Raw genomic sequence first — 19,705 nt, forward strand, 5'->3', positions numbered from 1 at the left:
TGTATTTTAAGTAACGGCACCTCTGTGTGGTGGGATGTCACCTTTAGTTTATGCACAGCTCTGAGTCACTGGAAATGGGGGCTAGAGAATCCAGATCAGTGGCTGATCCCAAAACTCAACCTTGCTGGCTCAGTTTTTACATTTTAGGCTGTGAAGAGGATGGTTGTTCGTTAATCTTCACATTTCACTGATTTTTCTTATGTAGGAGTGGATCTCATCAACCTGATATTTAAAAAATCAAGTTATTTATATTATGGGGCGAGTCCTGTCACATAGTCTGAATACGGAATGTTGCTGTTCTTTCCATCAGAATCCTGCCAGTAATTTCTGTTTACAATAGAGCTATTGAAAATTATATGAAACTAGCAAAATACAGAAATTGTTGGCTTGTGTGAGATTTTTATAATTTGTACATGCAGACAAAGTTGGCTTTAGTTCAGAAGGCTATTTCTATTTATTGTTGTGCCTTAATTGACTAATGTTACAGAGCTCCCACCGTGTGCCAGCTGCTACTGAGAAACACAGGGAATGGAGTCCCTGGCCATGGACCTCTCACCGTCTCTGTCTTATCTGTAGCCGAGAGTCCTGATGGATTCCCAGACATGTCTGATTCCAGAACTCCTGGCTCCTCTCCATGATTCCACGTGTGCTTTTCTCTTCAGTAGTTCTTGTAGTACTAGTTTATAGGTGGGGTTGGGGAGGGCAGTGTGCCCTGGCAGGGGCCTCACCCCAAAGACCTGGTGCTGTTTTGGATAGGTCGTTTAACCGACCCCACACCCCAGGGTAGGTGAGTATTAAACTCCCATCTCTGTATTGTCCCAACCCACCCTGTGCATTGGGTGTGTGGAGTGCCTGGGAAAGCGGGTTCTCCAAGAGAGCAGAATAGCTAAAAGGCAGGGCTTTGAGACAGAAATACATGTGTTTGTCAATTTCATGGATTACAGTTAATTCTGTTTAATTAATGCCCCCTTTTTTTTTTCTTTTTGCAAAGTCCTGTACATTATAGAACATTGACTTTAGCATAGAAGTACTTAAAACTTGATTTGGCACTTTAATGGATATTTATACAGTGCACCACAAATGTTGGATAAACAGGGGATTTGTTCTAATGAGATCTTCAACGATTCAGAGCTTTTTTCCCCCTTGCCTTCTGGAATCCTGGGCTCCACTTCTGCCTAGTTGGGATGGTGCCGTCACAGTCGAATGCTCTTGTCTGGAGGCTCCAGTTACTCTGGCCCCCTCATTTCCTCACTGGCTTTCAGGCTCTTTGAAGCCCTTGCTTCCTCCCAACTGTGTGCCTCTGCAGTGCCTAGTTCTGTGATTTACATGTAGCGGAAATATTTGTTGAGCTGAATTATTTTTACACATGAGCCTTTCATGTGGCCAACGTCTTGAGGTCTGTTTCCTTTGGCTGGAGGTTGGGAGAAATCTTCCAGTTCACCAAGGGGTGTAGATAGCATCAGGTATGGGGGTGCCCTGCTCTGGGAGGATTTCCAGCCAGGAGGGGAATGGGGCAAAGCCACCCTCACCCCAGTTCAGTGTTCAGGTGGAGATGAGTGTGACCTGGCAGTGATGGCAGTCAATAGGAAGGTCTGGAGGCCTTTGGATTGATGCTGTTGGAGAGTAGATTCCTCGTGGGCCAGAGGAGAAGGGAAAGAGAGGAAGAACAAGGACGTCAGAGTCCCGTGGTCCTTACAGGCCCAGCTCAAGGCTGTTGAGATTTCCTTTTTGGATCTCATGGACTAGTCTGTACATATCCACGTTTCCCAAGGCTAATTTTGATGAGGTCCTTGGCTTCAAGCAACTACAGCAATAGCTCACACTGTGGAGTATTTACTCAGTGCCAGGGGCTATGCTAAGCTGCCCACATCTTCTAATTCATTCCTCGAGCTCAGGGGGCCAAGGCTGTTGTCACCGCCATTTACGGAGGAGGAAAATGAGGCACAGGGAGCAGGTCTGGCTCCAGGGTCCCTGTGTCCACATGGAAAGATACTGGGAGTTCCCAGGCCTCTCCCATCTCCTGGTAGACCTGCCTGTCTATGTGATTGTGAGCCCAGCCCTGCCTAAATGTGCCCTCCCTAAATGTCAGTTCCAGTCTCAGGGAACCTGCAGGGACTTCCCTGGACCTCTGGCTTTCTGTGCTAACTTTTCTATTGATTCAACCATAGTTGGTACTTACGGGGATGGGGCAGCAGGCTCCCCCTGCCCACTGAAAGCTTAGCGTCCCATGTGAGGGCCCCCATGTGTGGTGCATATTTGGGAAGTCCTGGTCTTGTACGCATCCACACCTACCTGGCTGAAGGTGGGTTTTGTCCCCAAGTATGCTGCAGCACCGCGGTGGTCAGGCGGGCCCTGCCTTTGGCCGAGGACCCGCAAGGCCACTCCTGTCCCTTCCTACTGCCAGCACTGGCCCATTGCCTTGCTGGGATTTGGAGGTGGCCTGAGAGCCCACATGTTCCCTGGGTCATTGCTGCCCTGTGCTGACCAAAGGAGCCCAGAGGACTCTGCCCCCATGTGGCCCCTCCCATGCACAGATCAGGGAGAGCGGTTGTGCCCTCAAACAGATGTTCCTGCGAATGTGGTCAGGGACCAGCACTGTGGGGAGTCACCTTGGGGCTGGTGGGCCCTGGGAGTGAAGCTTTAAAGGGGCTGTGTCAGCGGGAGGATCCCCCTCAGATGGGCAATGAAATGCTTGTGCCGCTTCCTCCTGCTCCCTGATGCAGCTGAAATCTTACTCCCTTGAACCCCTCCCTCCTTGTCCCTTCTCCTTCTGAATTGTGTGTTCACAAAGCAGGTGAGAGCCACCTGGGACCCCGGCATCAGGACCACCTACATGAACCCAAGGTCCTGAGGGGGCCTCTGGGAGGAGCCTGTGGGCTGGGCAGAACCACGGGTGGTACAAGCCAGTAAAACAGTGTCCTCCTCTGGGGCTTATTCTCACTTGATATTTCTTGCTCTTCGTAGCCAGGGCTTGAAAAACCAAACCCAAAACTGTATGTGGTGATGAAAATGACCTTTGTTTTGCTTAGAAGCTTGCCACTCTTAGGTGTAGTTTGGTTTATCGGCAGCTCAACCGTGGTGGGGACCTTTGTGTGCTCACTCCACGAGAACGTGTCCAAGGCCAAGAAATGATGAGTAAAGTTGAATTTAGGGATTTCTAGGATAAAGCTCCTTGAGGGTCAGTTCAGTAAATATTTTTAAGTGTTTTCCTTATGCCTGGCACTGCGCCTTATCTCATTTAATTCCATTGGATAATAAATCCCCAAGGATTTGAAGAGAGAGCAAGCCAGTGGCAGGGACAGACTGGAAGAAGAGAGTGCAAGGAAAACCATGGGGTCACAGATCAGCAGGGATAGTACCAGGGAGGCCTAATGTAGTGCTGAGACAGCAGGCAGGCTGTGTGTGATGTGACGGCAGTGTTCACTCAAATGTGGGCTGCTGGGGAGTCTGCCGGATCAGAGCAGGACCCCCCTATCCCCCGCACAGTGGGTAAGAAGGCACTGGTTAGAGAAGGGCAGGGCTTTAGTTCCACAGATACCCAAATCCCAGATGATGACCAGAAATGGAGGCATGGGAGGTCAGAGCAGAATGGCTGGAGGGCTTTCCACCTCTGCCCTTTTACCCATCCCTCCTGCCTTGGTTTAGAAATGGCTGGGCAGAGTCTGCTGTCTGTCCTGGGCAGGAGTCAGGGCTGGCAGGTGCAGAGTGTCCAGCAGAGCCGTGCACTAGATTTATTCTTGGGATCCGAGTGAAACATGCACCTTATGTTTTTAGGCTGCTGCTTTTGTGGGTCAGCATGAGGCAAAAGGGTGGGTCTCTTTTTTAAAGCAGACACAAAGGTTGGTTGGAAAAATAGCAGCTTGATTCTACTTTGCATGTTTTCTCTTACAGCTAGAATCCAAATCTCCTGTCCTATTTTCTGGATTATATTTCTTCAAAGTATCATTTAATCATTATGTACTTAATGAAGTGGATAACCTTGAACCTTTTCATTGCTGTGGTTATTACCATCTCCCCTTCTCACTTTACACTCTAACATGAGATCTTTTTTATTTCTGAAGTGTGGTTTGACATTGTTTAAGCTGATGCTTGCTTCTTTTTTTTGACTTTTCTTTTGTCACTTAAGTAGGATGTCTTAATTCTTATTTAGTGTTAGATCATTTAGCAAACTTTCTTGCCTTTTTTAAAATGTTTTTTTGTATCGCATTTTGAACACTTTCCTATGGAGGTCTCTTTTAGGATTGCTATAGATCCTGTAATTGTGTTTTCAGAGATGTTTAAACTATTAGATGTAGACATTGACAACACTTTCTGCAGTCACTTATTCAGAACTCCAGTCCAAGGGAAGCTGGCTGTTAGGGGTGAGCTCCAGAGTCAAGTCTTATGAGAATGCAGAGTGGACGTTCGGATTTAGCAAATGATCAAGCACACCCCTGGCCTGCATCGGGCATTGTAGGGAACCTGAAGACGAGGACAGCCCCTGCCTTCTAGGAGCTGTGCCGATGGGGTCAAGAAGACCCACTGATAACCAAACACCACACAGAATGCGAAATGTGCTACAGAGTGTAGGCAGGGGAGAGGTCGCTCTGGTTGGGGTAGGAGAACAGGGAAGGAACCATGGTGTTGGTGGTGTTTGAATTCCAAATATGGGGTTGTTAGGTTCAAATAATTGATTGGGAGGCTGTAGTCCTTTATTTTTATTTCCCTCTAAGTTCAAAGAAATTGTGACATTTTGGTTTTTTTTTTTTTAAACCATTTGGTATGGATGCTGAATTTCTGTATGGACAATACTCATTTTTTATCATTTTCATCACCTCCATTATATAATGCCAATAAATGTTAAAGTGATTTACTCTTATGGCTTTATTACTGGTATCACTGTTCATTAGCTGGGCTGCTGTATTTTGTTTGCTCAGGCTGTAGACTGGAAGCTGTGTGTGGTTGTAGGTAGTGTCCATTTTAGCTTTTTGTCTCCACAGATCAACTCATCAGCGGTGGGGGACCCACTAACTGCTTGTTGAATGAGTCAGATCCTAGAAGCATCTTTCTTTTAAGTTTAAGTGGCAAGTTTGTCCGTGGTGTGTCTGTGCCTCTCCCTTCTCCGAGTTGACTGACAGAAAGCTGAGGACAGTTGAATTTCTTAAGAAAACTGCATCCAGAAGAAGTGTGTTGGTCGGATTCTTTTAATTTTAGGTTTAGCATTGCTCCTTTTTCTCCCATTTGGTGAAGTGGTGTAATGCTTTAGCACATTTTAAATAAGATTACACAAGCTGCTGTTAGTTGGCATCAAGTGTCTTTTAATCTGGAGAGAAAATGTTACCTCCTTCATTTGCAAAACAGAGTGTTTCTTGTACCATATCCCAGAGTGTCTTCTGGTTATTCTGTTTTTCAAACCTTACTGTGGGCTTCTAATTACCCTCATGTAGACGTCCAGGGCAAAAAATGCCACTTCAACAAGAAAATTTTGTAATGAGCCAGAGGAAATGGGTTCGTCATTGCTATGTTATATGCAGCCTAAAAATCTATGTGGATTTTTATTTCATGAAAATGTGAGTTTAATTGAAAAATGTTATTAAAGTGTACTTTCCCTTCTCATCAGTCAGTTCTTAGTGCTTGTATTTCCAAGCTGGAGTCAGTTAAATTGGTACCCCTTTGCCAAAATACTTCTTTTCTTCTCATTTTTTTGTGCATAATTTGTGATGCTAGATCTATTTTTGTTTAATTAGGCCCTGCAAGAAAATGAAGGAGCGCTGTATTTAAATTTTTAGACCATTAAAGGACCTTAAACTATTCCAGATGAAAGCACAAAAAATTAACTTTAATATTTATTATATGAATAAAACCGATAGGGAGATATTTCTAGAAACCCTTCCTCTTTTCCCTTCTTCAGACGGCTGGCTAAGATTAATAGCAGGCCTGAAAGCAGGCATGTTTGCAACGTTTTCTTGTTCCAGTACTAGAAAATAAGAGCTAATAGGAACTTGTTCTCCTTGTATTTTAGGGGCAGGTTATAAATTTTATAAATCACTGATAGAATTGAATGTTTGTTGATAACATTATCATATTTTACCCTTTGATAGAACAGTCCTCATTTCTACTTTTTTTGGGATTCCTTGAAACATTTTAATCTAGGCAACAAAACTATGTGCTAAATACTTACCCTGTAAATGAGAAGTTCTTAATACAGCAGTTCCAGGGCGCTGACTGGCTACTGGCCCAAGAGAAGCTTGGTGGGAAGCTCATCATGGACATGTGAATATCCCTTTCATGGTTTGAGCAGCCGCACCTCATCTGGGCTGTGGGTTAACCAAAGATGTTTGTAGGAAATCAGACAGAACAAGTTGCATCCAATGAAGATGATGGGCAGAAAGAAAGAAGGGGGCACTCTCCACCCAGCTCGAGTGCTTACATTTCCCCTCTACATTTGATTTCCCAAATTGGATTGGCTGTTGTGATGGAAAAGATTGTCAGCACTATGTAAATGAGAAGGAGAAATGAAAATGCATCTCATGCAGATAATTTCTATGTAGATAATTTGCCATAAAAAATTTATATTGCAGTCCTTAAAACCTTCGGAGATTTAGTCTGTCTAGGGAAAGCTGATTTATATGGTATTAAAACACTTTTTATGTTCCAGTCCTTTAGATTTAATGTTTATTGCCTATAAAAATGAAATCTTCTTGTGGATATTTAAAAGTTTTGGTACTGTGTGAAATATATATTCAAGTTAGAATCTGAAACGCTTTGGAGATGTTGTAAATATGTGGCAAATTCTCTGCTGTGAAGTCTGTGCAGCCGTTTGGGCCTACGTCTCTGCTCTACACACTTAGGAGGTTGCCCGGGGACAGTGTCTCATCACCATGGTGAGGCTGCCAGGTAGGAAAATGTCTTATGTGGGAATTATGTTGGTTTAAAAAAAAATTAGACAAGTCTAGAAGTATTATAAGTCCTCAGAAAGTTATGCAAGGTGTGACCAGAATTTCATTCAAATCTGTAGAAGTACATGTAAATTAGGGCCCACGTTTTAAAGAATGAAAGTGCTGTGGCAGTGGAGTACCAAGCACATAACAGAGTTTGGACTTCTGCAGGCCTTCAGGTTCATAAGTAATGGCATGCTTTAGTGCTGGTCTTAAATAGAACTCTTCTGGATAAATCATAGGATATGGGGTGGTGCTGGTAGTGAGGGGAAACATTTAAGCATTTTTGGGAGCTCCTGAAGGATGTCTCTTGAACTGACAGCCTGAAGATTTGTTTGTTAAACTAAAGCACAGATTCCTTAGCCCTAACCTGTGCTTCTCTGGGCTGTCCCTCCTGGATGCTGTTTGATGCTCAGAGAGTGACTGGCCTTGCTGGGTGCTGAGATGGTGGTCTTACTGTGCCTTATGCACAAAGCACTTGTCCCAGGCTAAACCACAGTTAGCTTTCCAGGCTTCTTAGATGCTGGGCATTTTAGAAATTACACGGAAAATGCTTTTCTGGGAGATTTGCACAGCAAAAGGTGGAGCTCATCAGCAAGGCCACCCCATTATAAGCTGCAGTGGGAATCCCCATGGCATGGGCCATTGGTAAACAGCCTGGTAGTTGGGGTGACCCTGGCCCAGGTTACCAGCTGCTCTTTAGGAACTGGAGTGGCAGGGTGGATGGCCTGTTGGGCTTGGGTAACACTGGGAGTATGAGAAATTGAGACTTTGAAATGCTATGACAGGGGTGTTCTTGTCTGTGCTGGGGAGGATGTTCGTCCATGGGGGAGGTGTCAATACACTTTGCTGGGTGGCTGCCCCATAGAAGGGCTAGGCTCAGCCTCCAGTGGCAAGAGGAACCTGCAATCTTAAAGAATCTAGAGGGGAAGAAGAGAACCACTGGAATCCTGAACCCCTTAAGGTGGGGCTCCAGTGGCTTCCTGCAGAATCTGCTAGTCAAAGCCTACCCTCTACCAGATGTCGCAGTGACTGAGTTTTCAGGCAGATTCAGTGAAAAGTGACTGTTGCCTAATTATTGTGGTGGTGGAAGTGCATGTAGTGGCAGTGCATACAGGGAGAGATCACTGATGATTCAAGGGCCACTTTTTCACCAGTAAAATGAAACAAGGTACATGTCTTGGAAGAGCAGACTACAGCCAGCAGCCTCCTGACTCCCAGCTTGCATTCAGCCACACAGCTGGCCTTCCTGGTAGGGCAGAGTGGTTTGTGCTGGGTGGAGTTGGGGAAGGGGGTCAGCAAGGGAACAGGTGTAAGAATAAAGAAACACCAGGTACTGTGGGGATAGTCCCCCATCCCAAGTAGGTGTGTAATCGACAGGCACTTGTTGAAAGGTAAATGGGTATGTGCGGTTCCTACATGAGTGGGAGGGGACACAGGAACACCGTAGTCAGCCTCGTGTTGAAAGGGCCAGTGAACAGATTGCTAGCATTGCTTTCAACGGCTCTGTGTGCTCCTCAGGAGGAAACCGTGAGCTCCCCATCTTGGGAGCTGTTCTTTGTTAGCGTGAGCTCTACTCTCTGAAGGGAATGCGAACATACAGACTTTTCAATGACAGTGTGTGAAGTGAGGCCAGTTACACAGCTCCATCTACTAATATTTTTGGTATAAAGCAGTTTCTAAAATTAATTCCGGTCTGAAACTTGATGAATTCTCAGTCATGGAATTAACAGGTTTCAAATGGGAAAAAAAATTAGCTTGATTAAAAATAAATGTTTATGCTGGAAATTTGGAGCCTGTCCCTAGCAAACTAAATATGAAGTTCTCATTTTAGAGGATTCATTTGCCTTTTTGTATTTAGGGGGGAAGTATATATCCATTCCAGTAATGTATAGACTGTTAGCCATTTTGCACCCACAACAATCTCTTATGAGTGCTCCAGTGTCCTTTTTGCACAAGGCCCGGCCCCATGGACACTGCAAGGCAGCCTGGCTTTGATACGAGTGAACTGTGCACGTGCGACTGCATAGGAAGTTCACAGTACACAGGAGGGTGGCCTCCTTTCAGCCAGCACACCCAATTTGCCTCATCTTATTAGGCCTCCCTCTGAATTTATATCAAGTAAATTATTGAGGGCACCTATGTGTTTCATTTTGTTTTTAATGAGGTTTCAAACTACCTCTGCTCATTTTGTCCTCTCAGTGACAGTACAGAGCTGTACATCATCTGATATTAGACCTCTGGTTTGACACCCTTGAAGGCTTAGCCACTCCAGGGTGTATTAGGTTAACACAGCAAGAAAAGAACAAGAGGCTTTTGATTAAGAATTTGGAGGAGATTCTGCACTTAGTTAATTAGGAGATTTCTAACAGTGAAGAAAAAAATAATGAGGTAGGTTTCTGCATTTTTGCTGGTTTAAGGATCACACTTGAGGCATTGTAAAGAGTTTACTTTTTTCAAGCCCCACTTCAGTGTCAAATAGCACCCAGAATGCAGCATGACCAGCACATTATCGCCCCCAAATCTCCTTTGGTGTAGCTGAAGGAATCAAAAATTGAGTAACCAACTTTATTTTAGGGTATGTGCATTTCAAGAGAAAGTTGTGTTCCTGGATACATTTATGTAGCCACAGTAATGCAAAAAGCTGGATTTTATCAATAGTTTCTATTAAAAAAAAAAAACTTACCCAGGTGTCACTGTAGTGCCAGTGCTTTGAAATAAACCATCCTTCAACCTCCCACAGCTGTGACATCCAGTAGCACACCCCAGTCTAACCCCACCAGGCCTTTCTGGCAGCCAGCCGGGTTAGGGATCCAGCGGGGTGAGGTCACCCGGGGAAGAGCAGATGGATCGGGAGGGGAAAGCCCATTCCCCTGCTTTAAACCACAAATGTCTTTTGATAACTAGTAAAATTGGCAAGCAGAATGATTGAAAACATGTGAGAAGTAACTGGATCTAAGTTTCAAGTAGTACATATTTGAAAAGTTTTCCCCAATGTAAAAGTTACTCTTTAAAAGCCTTAAACTAATAAAAACAAGCAAATTCCATGTTACAGCTGCCACTCGGCTTCCCCATTTTTATTCCAGCAGTCAGACTTGACGGGTCTGATGCTGATTGGCTCCAGGACCCCCGTGAGCATTTAAAGCCGAGGGGGTACACGAGCAAGTGCTGGCAACAGCTGGGATGGAGAGTCTGCCGCTTCTCAGAGCCGGGTCGCTAATTCCATTTTAGTGTATCCTATTTTCTCTTCTTTCAGCTGCTTCCTATATTTACTTTACTCCCTGAAGCTGATTCAGGATTCTTTTAAAGAAGCTCTTGTTTCTTTCCTTTTTCTCGGTCTCATTTCAGTTTCCTGGGCTGCTACCTTCTCATCAGGCATCAAGGCTGGACCCCTCACTGTTTGGAGACTCTGTCCCTTGTCCTGTGGCTTCTTTGATGAATTGCATGGTCTGCTTTTAGCCTTGTCTCCCTCTAACCCATCCTTCCCATGCTGCCAGAATGTTCTTCCTACAGCACTGCAGTGATCACCATCAGTGGCCTAGGGCCAGCAACACACTGACTCAACACTGAGTCAGATGCACACTCGGGTTCCATTAGGTGCCCTCGTCTCCCCCTAGGTCCACCTCCTGCCTTTCTCAGTGACCCACAGGAGTAACTTTGGAGCTTGAGACCCCACTGTGTTGAGTTTTTTCAAGGCAGTCCTTTCACCAGAGCCTGAGGGCACTGCCCCTACCCATGTCTGGGGGCGGGAGAGAGGATCATGAAAAAGGAAAGCTGGAGAGTATGAAGGCCAGCTTCACCCATCCACAGTTAGGACATAGTCCTTAAACTTTAGAAAAGGAGCCCACCGAACCCATATCATCCTCAAGCCTGCTGCACCTTTGAGAGCAGTCTACTCAGTGGAAGGAGCATATTTAGGTGCAGATAGTATTGCCTTTAAAATCACACTCCCTGGCTGTACCTTTTCTCCTGCACCTCACTGGCCTCACTTGGTGGTGGAGTGGGCATAATGACCGAGTTGTAGGATCATTGTGGGGATGAAAACGGCAAGGTGTGTAAAGCATGAGTTAGTAAACTGAGCTGTAGCTATTTCTATTACCTCTGCCCATTGTAGGCCTTCTGAAATCCTCCCTCTTCTTTCCCCCTTCCCCACTCAAAATCGCACCCATCCTTCATGGCTGTCTCTTCTATAAAGTCTTTCTGATTTTCCCACCAGGACGTCCTCTCTCCTCTCACCTCCCAAGTGCTCTCGGCCTGCTCCTACCACATTCTGCCCTAAAATGGTCCAGGTATCTCAGCCGTAAGCTCTTTGAGCACTGGTGCAGCTTACTGACCATCTTATGCCCTGTTGTTCCAACACTGAGCCCAGTATGAGCTCAGGAATACCTCTGGGAAGTGGATAGTAATTTGACCAAGGTGCTGGGTGGAGGGGACAGGTTTCCTGGAGAATTTGGGCTGCATAGCTATCCCCTGGGAGAAATGTCTTTCGTTTCCTTGGGCCCTCGTTTCACATAAGTGTGCAAACTTGATCTAGTCATCTCTGAAAGTAGTCATATCCTTGCTTCTGAGATTTTGGGGATACAAGTGGATTTTTCTTGATCCCATTGGACCTCCCCAGTTCAGGTGTTCCCACTGCAGCCACACAGTCTGAGCTTTTGCTCAGGGAGATTGGCTGCAGGTTCTTAGGTAAAATACAGGTGCTGAGAAATCCAGTGACACACTTAGAGACAGCTTAGGAGTAAACCCAGACATCCCCTTTGTCTCAGCTCTTGTTGAAAAATCCTGATAAAATAAATATATTGGTGTACTTTCCAGAGTTAGTGAGTATACTGGTCATAATTGATTATGTTTTTGATCACTGACAATCTTGATTATCAGTTTGGATATATGGCAATATTTTCTCTGTGTTTACGTTAGCTTGGCAGAATCAAATATTCACTGGCATAGAAGACAGTGGCTGCTGCTCACACATCATTGCCAGTGGCTTCCTGCCTGTGACGGAGTTATATGGCATAGATACAGCCAGAGAGTGAAGCCCAGGCCGCTTGGTCAGAGCGGTTCCTGATGCTGCCTGTGCAGGGTCCTGGCATCCGGGCCCTCAGCTGGGATTGCCAAGAGGGCGATGGCGTGGGGCTGGAGGCGGCCTTTGTGGGCCATACTCTGCCGGGAGCTGCCTTTGCCCCCAAAGGAGAGCCCCCATCCCATCCCTTGCCTCTTGAGAAGTCATAAGAGGCACACCACCAGAAAACCAAGAATGTAGGGCATAGAGAAATGTCATTCCTGGGCAAAAGCAAGTGGTGTCATTTTGCTGAGCTTAAAAGAGAAAACTCTCCTTGATGTCTGTGTAATTAAGAGCTGACATACAGTCAGGGAAAACCAGGTATGAGAATCTGAACTTGGAGCAGCCATAGAGAGAGTGGAGTGCTTTGTAGTTGGTATTAATTTCCTGCCTCAAGTACTCCCCTGACTTTCCACCCCACCTCTACGCCCACCCCCTTGTGGCCCAAAGGAGACCGTGGAGTCAAGACCTGGGATGGAGGGGGCTGTTCACGCCTGGCCAGAGCTTGGAGGGTGCTGGGTGTGGAATAACGTCAGAGCCCCCATGATGGTTCGCTGTAGGTGATTGTACTTGCTGATTGTGTGAGTTTAGATCGTTAGCAGTAGCTCTTGAGCTTGCTTTGTAAAGTCTGAGTGAAAGCATGCTCATCTGCTTTTTAGAAAGCTCCCTGGACAGGGTGGAGTGCAGGTGATGCCTGGAGTCATGGTCTGGTACGCTGAGAGCGCAGACTGGCAGCAGTGCTTCCAGGGCAGCTCATGGAGCAGCTGTTTCCCCCCCGGGCGTCCCTTGTATCTAGCATAGCTAGAGTGGACCCTTTAAAATCATATTTCTTCTATTGGCACCAGGAGTCCTCATGTAGTGTCACCTGTTGGTGCCCAGCACCCAGGTTTCCTGAGAGCAGCCAGCAGCACTGGCGCCAGAAGAGTGAAGGAATCACATGCGACATCCACATTCTCTGCCATACGAATGTCATTCTGCTGGGCCATCTGGCTGGTAGCCACTCTCAGCCAATGGCAGGCTGTTATAAACCTCACTCTCTGAACACAGAACCAAAAACCTTGAGAATTAACTGCAAAAATAAAATCAAAGCTGGCTTTGAGGTGGCATCTCGTGGCCTGACACAAGCTGTTCAAGTGGACCTGCTCTTGCTGTAGATAGATGTCTGATTCGGGTTTGTTTTTCCCAAGAGCCACTTGGCATCTTTTAACTTTTACTTATAAATTGCAGGCAAACACATTTTGAGAGCTTTTGGGAGTTTGTATTTGCTAATTAAAATGTGAGAAGGGAACACAGCTACAGGTAGAGTGCTAGTGCAAGCCACAGCTGTGATTTCAAAAAAACCAAACCTGACAGTTTCAAAATGAAGTTATTAGCACTTCACCTATAACTGTGATAGCTTTTAACTTTCATGATCTGTCTCTTAAGCGCCCCCCCCCATAGTATATAAAAAAGGGAGCTCAGTGAGGACATTAGAGGAGTATTCTTTAACCTTGTGGAAGATAATAATAATACCACCATCTTTATGGAAACTTTTTAAGTAGTAAGAGTTTGTCTTATTCTGTATGTCACGCAGTTTCTAGCAACCCCATGACCCAGATAGATGGTACATTTTACAGATGAGAAAACCAAGGCTCGTGGTGTCTTGGTGATACCCAGATTTGTAGAGCCAGGATGGAGCTTGGTCTTCTAGAAATTCTGCTGCTGCTCATTTTCCTAGACTTCACTCATGCCATCAGGGACAGGATTCTGTGAAAAAAAAAAAAAATCACCTTATATTGGGTCACAAGTCTTCTACTCCTTGTAAAGTGATTAAATAAAATCTACTCTAATTCTGAAAATCGCATCCAGCTGCTTGCCCACCAAGTGCGGTTATATATTCCAAATAACCCCTGAAGTGTATCTGTCTTAGCAGGCGCACTGGGTGGGTGGCTGGTTTGGTTCACAGCCCATGTCTGTGCCTGCAGATGTTTGTGGCTGGGAGAGTCCAAACAGAGAGAATGAGCTGTAGAGTTGTGGATGGTTCTGCCGCCAAGCATTTTCCCAGAGAAGTGGAAGGGACCCTTTGCCAGAGTGGCTGGTGCCCTAACAAATTGATTCCTGCCAAACAATAGAAATAAATATTTTCAACAGACAGAAATTTTGGCTCCTGAAGTATTCAAATTAAAGGCTTATTTCTGAAACAAATACTTTAGGAGGAAAACATTTACCAGCGTAGATGAGATCAGAGTTCCTCCTTTTGGCAGTGGCATGATTATTTTTGAGATTAAAACACGTTTTTCCTGTCCCTGCCTCATTTTTTAGCCCGTGGACTTGCCTCCTATTTCCTGGAGAAAGTCAAGTGCATTAAGCTCATGAAGGTTGGGTGTGGGGGGGTGAGGGGATGTTGTACTGCAGAGAGCCTCAGCTTCCATGGAGTTAGCTATCCAAATCTGGATTCAAATCTCAACTCTACCCCTTTGTGGTACAATATGTCAAAGCCCGTCATCTACTCATCCGTTTCATCAGCCTGTTAAATGGGTAGCAGTGTCTGCTTTGTAACAGTTAATTACTTCACCCTCAGCCTGGAGAGTCTTTGTAGGTCAGCACTGCCCAGTAGAACTTCCAGCACTAATGGAGTGGTCTTTTGCTGCACCATCGAATAGAGTTGCCACTGGCCTGTGAAAGGTGGCAATAGTAATGGAGAAGCTGAAAGCTTTATTTAATTTCAGTTTATATAGCCATATGTGGTTAGTGGCTGCTGCTTTGCACAGTGCATTCCCATTCATCCCCTCCAGTCCCTGGGTCCAATAAATTGGTTGATAGGCCAGCCTGCCAAAGACCTGTCCATTCTGAATGCATCTGTGGTTTCTGTGAATCTGTTCTCTCTGATGCCCTCCTGACCTGCAGCCAGGGCAGGGAGGTGGTTCCATCAAGCCAGGCAGGGGAATGAATGTTTTAGCCCCAGATGCTCCAGATCAATCTTTATGGATGTTTAAGAATTCTAACAAGTTCCCATTTGGTTTTAAAATAAGGCTTATAACGAAGAATGATAAAAACCATGGAGTCAAGGAACCTATACCATGGACATTTGTTAGCAAGGGCAAGTCACATATGTGCCTAGCTTTGGTCTCCTCGTCTGTGACCTGGGCTTAGCAGAGCTCCTGTAAATGCTTCTCTCCATGGTTCATCATGAGGCCTGCACGACAGGGTGTGCCAACAGGTCAGACCTCAGAAGCCCTTTCTGGTCCCCAGTGTAGGTCCTGCAGGGGAAGTTGGATGTGGTGGCCTGGGGGACAGAAGATGCAGAAGACAGGAACCCACCCAAGGGGGCCCTCGCTTCAACCCAGGAACAAGAGAGGGGAGAAAGCTATAGAGAGCCCAGGCAAATGAGGTAACAAGACAGCAAGGACATGGTAGAGAGCCTCATGGGAGGAAGAAGGGTCCTTTGGGCTCCTTGTAGAAGTCCAGGATCAGAGGGGATGAAGCACTCCTGCCATTTGAGGCTGGCAGGTAGAATTTAGTTTTGTTTTGCAGTCTAGCCAAAGAGATCAGTTAAGAGTGCTACTTACGAAAGAGGCATTTTTGTAGCTCACAACTGGGCAAATATCAGCTGTTTCCTATGGTTTGATTACTATGTAAAGCAGAATCCTTTTCTTCAGGGTTGAAAGACATCCTTCCCTCTCCCTGCTAGAGCCCTGGGCCACGGTGCCTTCTCTCTGTGACACCAGTCCTCTGCTCCACCTACATTTCATTATGCGCCACTGAGCCACAGTCTATCACATCTCACTGTTTAAATGAGAGTCTGGCAAGTGTTATATGTAGTGCAGCGCTTGTTGGATACATCTGGCATTTTTGTCTTTGCATAGTGGGTTTCAATGGAGTGAAAAACAACAAAAAACAAAATCGTGGTTCTCTGTTAAAATTTCTCAGTCCCTAGGGATTCACAAAAAAGCTTGTATGAAAACTTTGAATGCATAGTTTTTGTTAGGCTGATTCATTTGTATTCCATTTTATTTTCTGTATGTAACGTTTGCTTGATCCAAGATCAAAATTACATTAAAAAGTATCCACTGAGGAACTTTGCCCCCCATCTCTGTTCCTCACCCTCCCGCAACCCTCCCCATGGTGAAACCTTTAGGTGCAAAGACCAGTGTGTGTTGGAGTAAAATTGAAAATTGTTTCATTTGAATTTCCTAGATCTGGAATTAATAATCAAGTCATCTCCCAGAATTGAAAAATAATGAGTATATATTAGATATATAATACCATTTTAAGAATTAAAGGAGCTTGAGGAAAGAATCTTTATCCAAGGTGGGGTCAGGATGAAGAGCAGAATACCCTTGTCACCCACTGTACTAGGCATTTTATCTTATGTAATCCTCAGGGCTGCCCTATGAAATAGGTATTGGTGTCCCCATTTTAGGTTAGGTAGCTTGGCTAGTCACAATGCCTACAGGTGCTGGTGGGGGTGGGGGTGTCATATGCAAACTGGCCTCTCTCCTCACTGCCCTGCAGGCAACCCTGCCCCCCTCTGGTCCAGACATTCTGTCTTCTTCCTCTGGGGGCCTGGGGAGCAGGACACACCCTATGGTGGGAATCACACATTGTGTGAGTACAGCCGTTGTGCTCTTCGAGATCTGGTCAGGAGGTTGCATTCTGTTCATTCGACTCTAATCTCTCAGATGAGAAGGTGGCTTGACTGTGCCATGCCAGGATTTCAACAAGAGCTGAGACACAGTGTTTCCGATTAAGCCCCCAGATAACTGGAAACTTGGACTATAGGCAGTTCCTTGCTTGTTCACATGCCTACTTTTTTCCCCTGAGTCAAAGAACCAGAGGGTGTGATTAACCCAGAAAGCTCTCTTTTCATCAGCCCAGTTCAGCCAGTGTTTACTGAGCACCTGCTGCACACACTTTCCCTGCTCTGGTGAAAGCAGCTCCTCCCTGAGTGGACTGTGGGTGCACCGGCAGGGGAGAAGTCTCCCCAGCGAACCCCATGTCTGCCTTGCTGCTCCCTGTTCTCTGGGTCCCTGTTCTTCCCTGGAGCTGTGACAGAATCATGGGTTAGGCTACCAGGGAGGAGGAGCCCCCTTAGCCACATGATCCTAGTTCTTACAAAAATGCTACCAGTCTAGGCTCAACCCAGGGGTCTTTTGAGGCTGAGCCGCAGGAGGGTGTGGGTCTCATCCGGGCTATCCTGCCCTCCCTCCTCGTCTAGTCCTGCCTTTCAAGCAGCCAGCTCTTTCAGCCTGTATCCTTCCTCCTCCTTGGCCCCTATAGCCTCCTGAACTGTTCTAGACCGTTCTCCACCATTCAAGGCCTGAGCACTACTGCTAGCCTTTTTCTTGCAGCCAGCTCTCTTTCTAATTAAGCCTTGCTGTGTCCAAAGTTGTTAAATTTGTCCTCTCACCTTATATTTGTCCCTGTCTGTCTAGAGTGCATCCCTGCCTACCCCCAGGCTCTTCAAGGTGCTATGATTTTCATGAAGCTGTTGCTGATTTTCTCCCAAGTAAAGGAATCTCTCTTTTGAACCTTTTTGCACTTACTCTGAACTTCTGATATAGGATTTAATATATTTTGCCTTTCTTTTTGGTTTTGTTTTAGCTGATTCATTCATTTAGCAAATACTGACTACCCAGCTGTGACGTGTCTCAGTACCGTGTGAAGTGCTGGGAATCCCATAGTGAGCAAAAAGGCCCTGCAGAGCTCAGCCTTCAGGGAGATAGACTAATACGCACAGGCACACAACTCTGGAATCGCAAATTGGGGTGGCTTGCTGGGAGGCAAAGCTCAGGGAGTGGGTACACACCTTATGGGCTCTCCCTGAGTGGGGTGGTGGGGCGTGGGCCCAGGGAAATGGGATTTAGGGGAGATCTGGCAGATTCATGGAAGAGATAAGGGATAGGCTTCCAAGCAGAGGGAGGAGCCTGTGCTGAGGGTCCAAGGGAAAGGAGGGGGGAAACCCAGGCCTGTGAGGACAGCAGAAGAAAGCCAGCATGCCAGGGCTGGGGCCTGATGGGTCCACAGTGATCATACCTGAGGCCCCCTGGGAAGCCACTGAGGTTGTAGAACAGGGAATGACAGGCTCAGGTTCCAGCTGCACCTTGGCATGGCCCCTTTCCTAGAGGGGATGTGTCCCCTATCCACTTTTCCAGCCCCTCAGCCTCGAGTGTGGTAATTAATACCTGGGAGGGGTGAAGGGTGCCTTCGACCTGCGTCATTGCATACCTGCTGTTCACCATACTGCTGCAACATCACCTGCCTTGTCACGCCATGCCGTTTTCCTCCAGTCTGCTTGCTTGTCTCCCCTGCATTTGATTGAGATTCTCCAGAGACGCATGCAGGGAGAGTGGATTCTGCCAGGGCAGGGCAGGTCCCTCCCCTCTGGGTGGCACATCTTAGCCACCCATGTGCTGCCCCTGAGGTCCTGTTGGAGGCCCATGGGCAGTACAGCTTCCTGAGCAGGAATGCTCTCTGTTGGCCCATGCTGACATCATAGGACGGAATGCTGTAACCCTAATTCAGATTTTCCTACCACTGGGCAGTGAATCAAAGACTATGAGGGGAGAGGTCATGGGTTAAGAATTAAGTGTCTGAGAAAACACTTGGGAGATATGGAGTCATACTTGGTCCTCTACTTAAACTTATAAAGTGAAAACATTAATGTTTACTTTGGGAATTCTGCAAGGTCAGAACAAAATATACTTCAGGCAGGGCCATGTGGAGGAGTACCATCCTGGCAGTGGGGCATTCAGAGGGCCTTATCAGTCCTTCAAAGCCTACAGTGTCATTATCGGGAGAAAAATGAGATTTTAAAAGATAAGGGTATACTTTTAGGAGTAGTCGTTATATTTCCGTGCTCAAAATTCAAAAGGTACAAAGGGTAGAAGGTGAAAGGACCTCCCTGCCCCCATGCCTTGCCCATTTGTTCTTCTCCCAGATAACGAACGGTACTGCCGTCATGTGTATATAAGCAAATTAAGTGTGTGTGTGTGTGTGTGTATCTGTGCACTTATGGTGGATGTGTTGGTCACTGTGGACATGTGTGGGGAAGTGGCCTTTATTTTCTTATTGAGCAGTTATTTCCACATTGGCACTTTTCTGTTGTGTCCCCAACACTCTGACCCCAGAGGACCTGGCCAGGCTTCCATTTCCTTTGAGCCCCTTTATTGATCTCTGATAGCTCATCCCCCATAGAATGTGCTGGGTACTCAGTGAGCCCAGATGAGGAGGAGGGTGATGGGGACTGTCCAGCCCATAGGCCCCAACCAAGAGGGTGGGTGTCTTTTACAAATACTTGGGAGACCTTTCTTGCTGGAAATATGTTCTCTCTTCTCTAACCTCTGCTGTGTTCCTTCCATTGACTGGCCTGCTCCCTCTGTCTGCTCGCTCTTCCATGTCTGCCTAGTTTCCTTGGCTGGACTGTGGGCCCCTGGAGGTCAGGGTCAGCTTTTAATTCATCTGTGCATCCCTGGAGCCCCTGGCATAGCTGGGGATACTGGTGGCAGAATGAATTCAGGCCTGAGGTCAAGTGTGTGGCTCTGATCATATAGAGGAACTCCTCTCCGTGGAGCATTTACTACAGCACAAATTTGACAGGCATTATCCTAAGTATCTCCAGAGAGGTGACATCGTTTGACCAAAGCCACACAGGTCACAGCAGGAATGGAGCCTGGGTTCCAAGCCAGGGTTCTCTGAGGGCACTGTTTGAAGGGTTCTCAGATGTTCTGTGTAGGGCTGGGAGTGTGAT

General features: G+C 46.4%; 1 protein-coding gene across 14 annotated transcripts in view; it reads left to right on the forward strand.

Moving 5' to 3' along the window:
- Positions 1 to 19,705, forward strand: part of CUX1 (cut like homeobox 1) — a 370,873-nt gene that overhangs the window by 56,677 nt on the left and 294,491 nt on the right. The gene's annotated exons all lie outside the window — the stretch shown is intronic.

Source organism: Manis javanica, chromosome 10 (genome assembly GCF_040802235.1).
Source record: "Manis javanica isolate MJ-LG chromosome 10, MJ_LKY, whole genome shotgun sequence".
NCBI classification, from domain to species: Eukaryota; Metazoa; Chordata; class Mammalia; order Pholidota; family Manidae; genus Manis; species Manis javanica.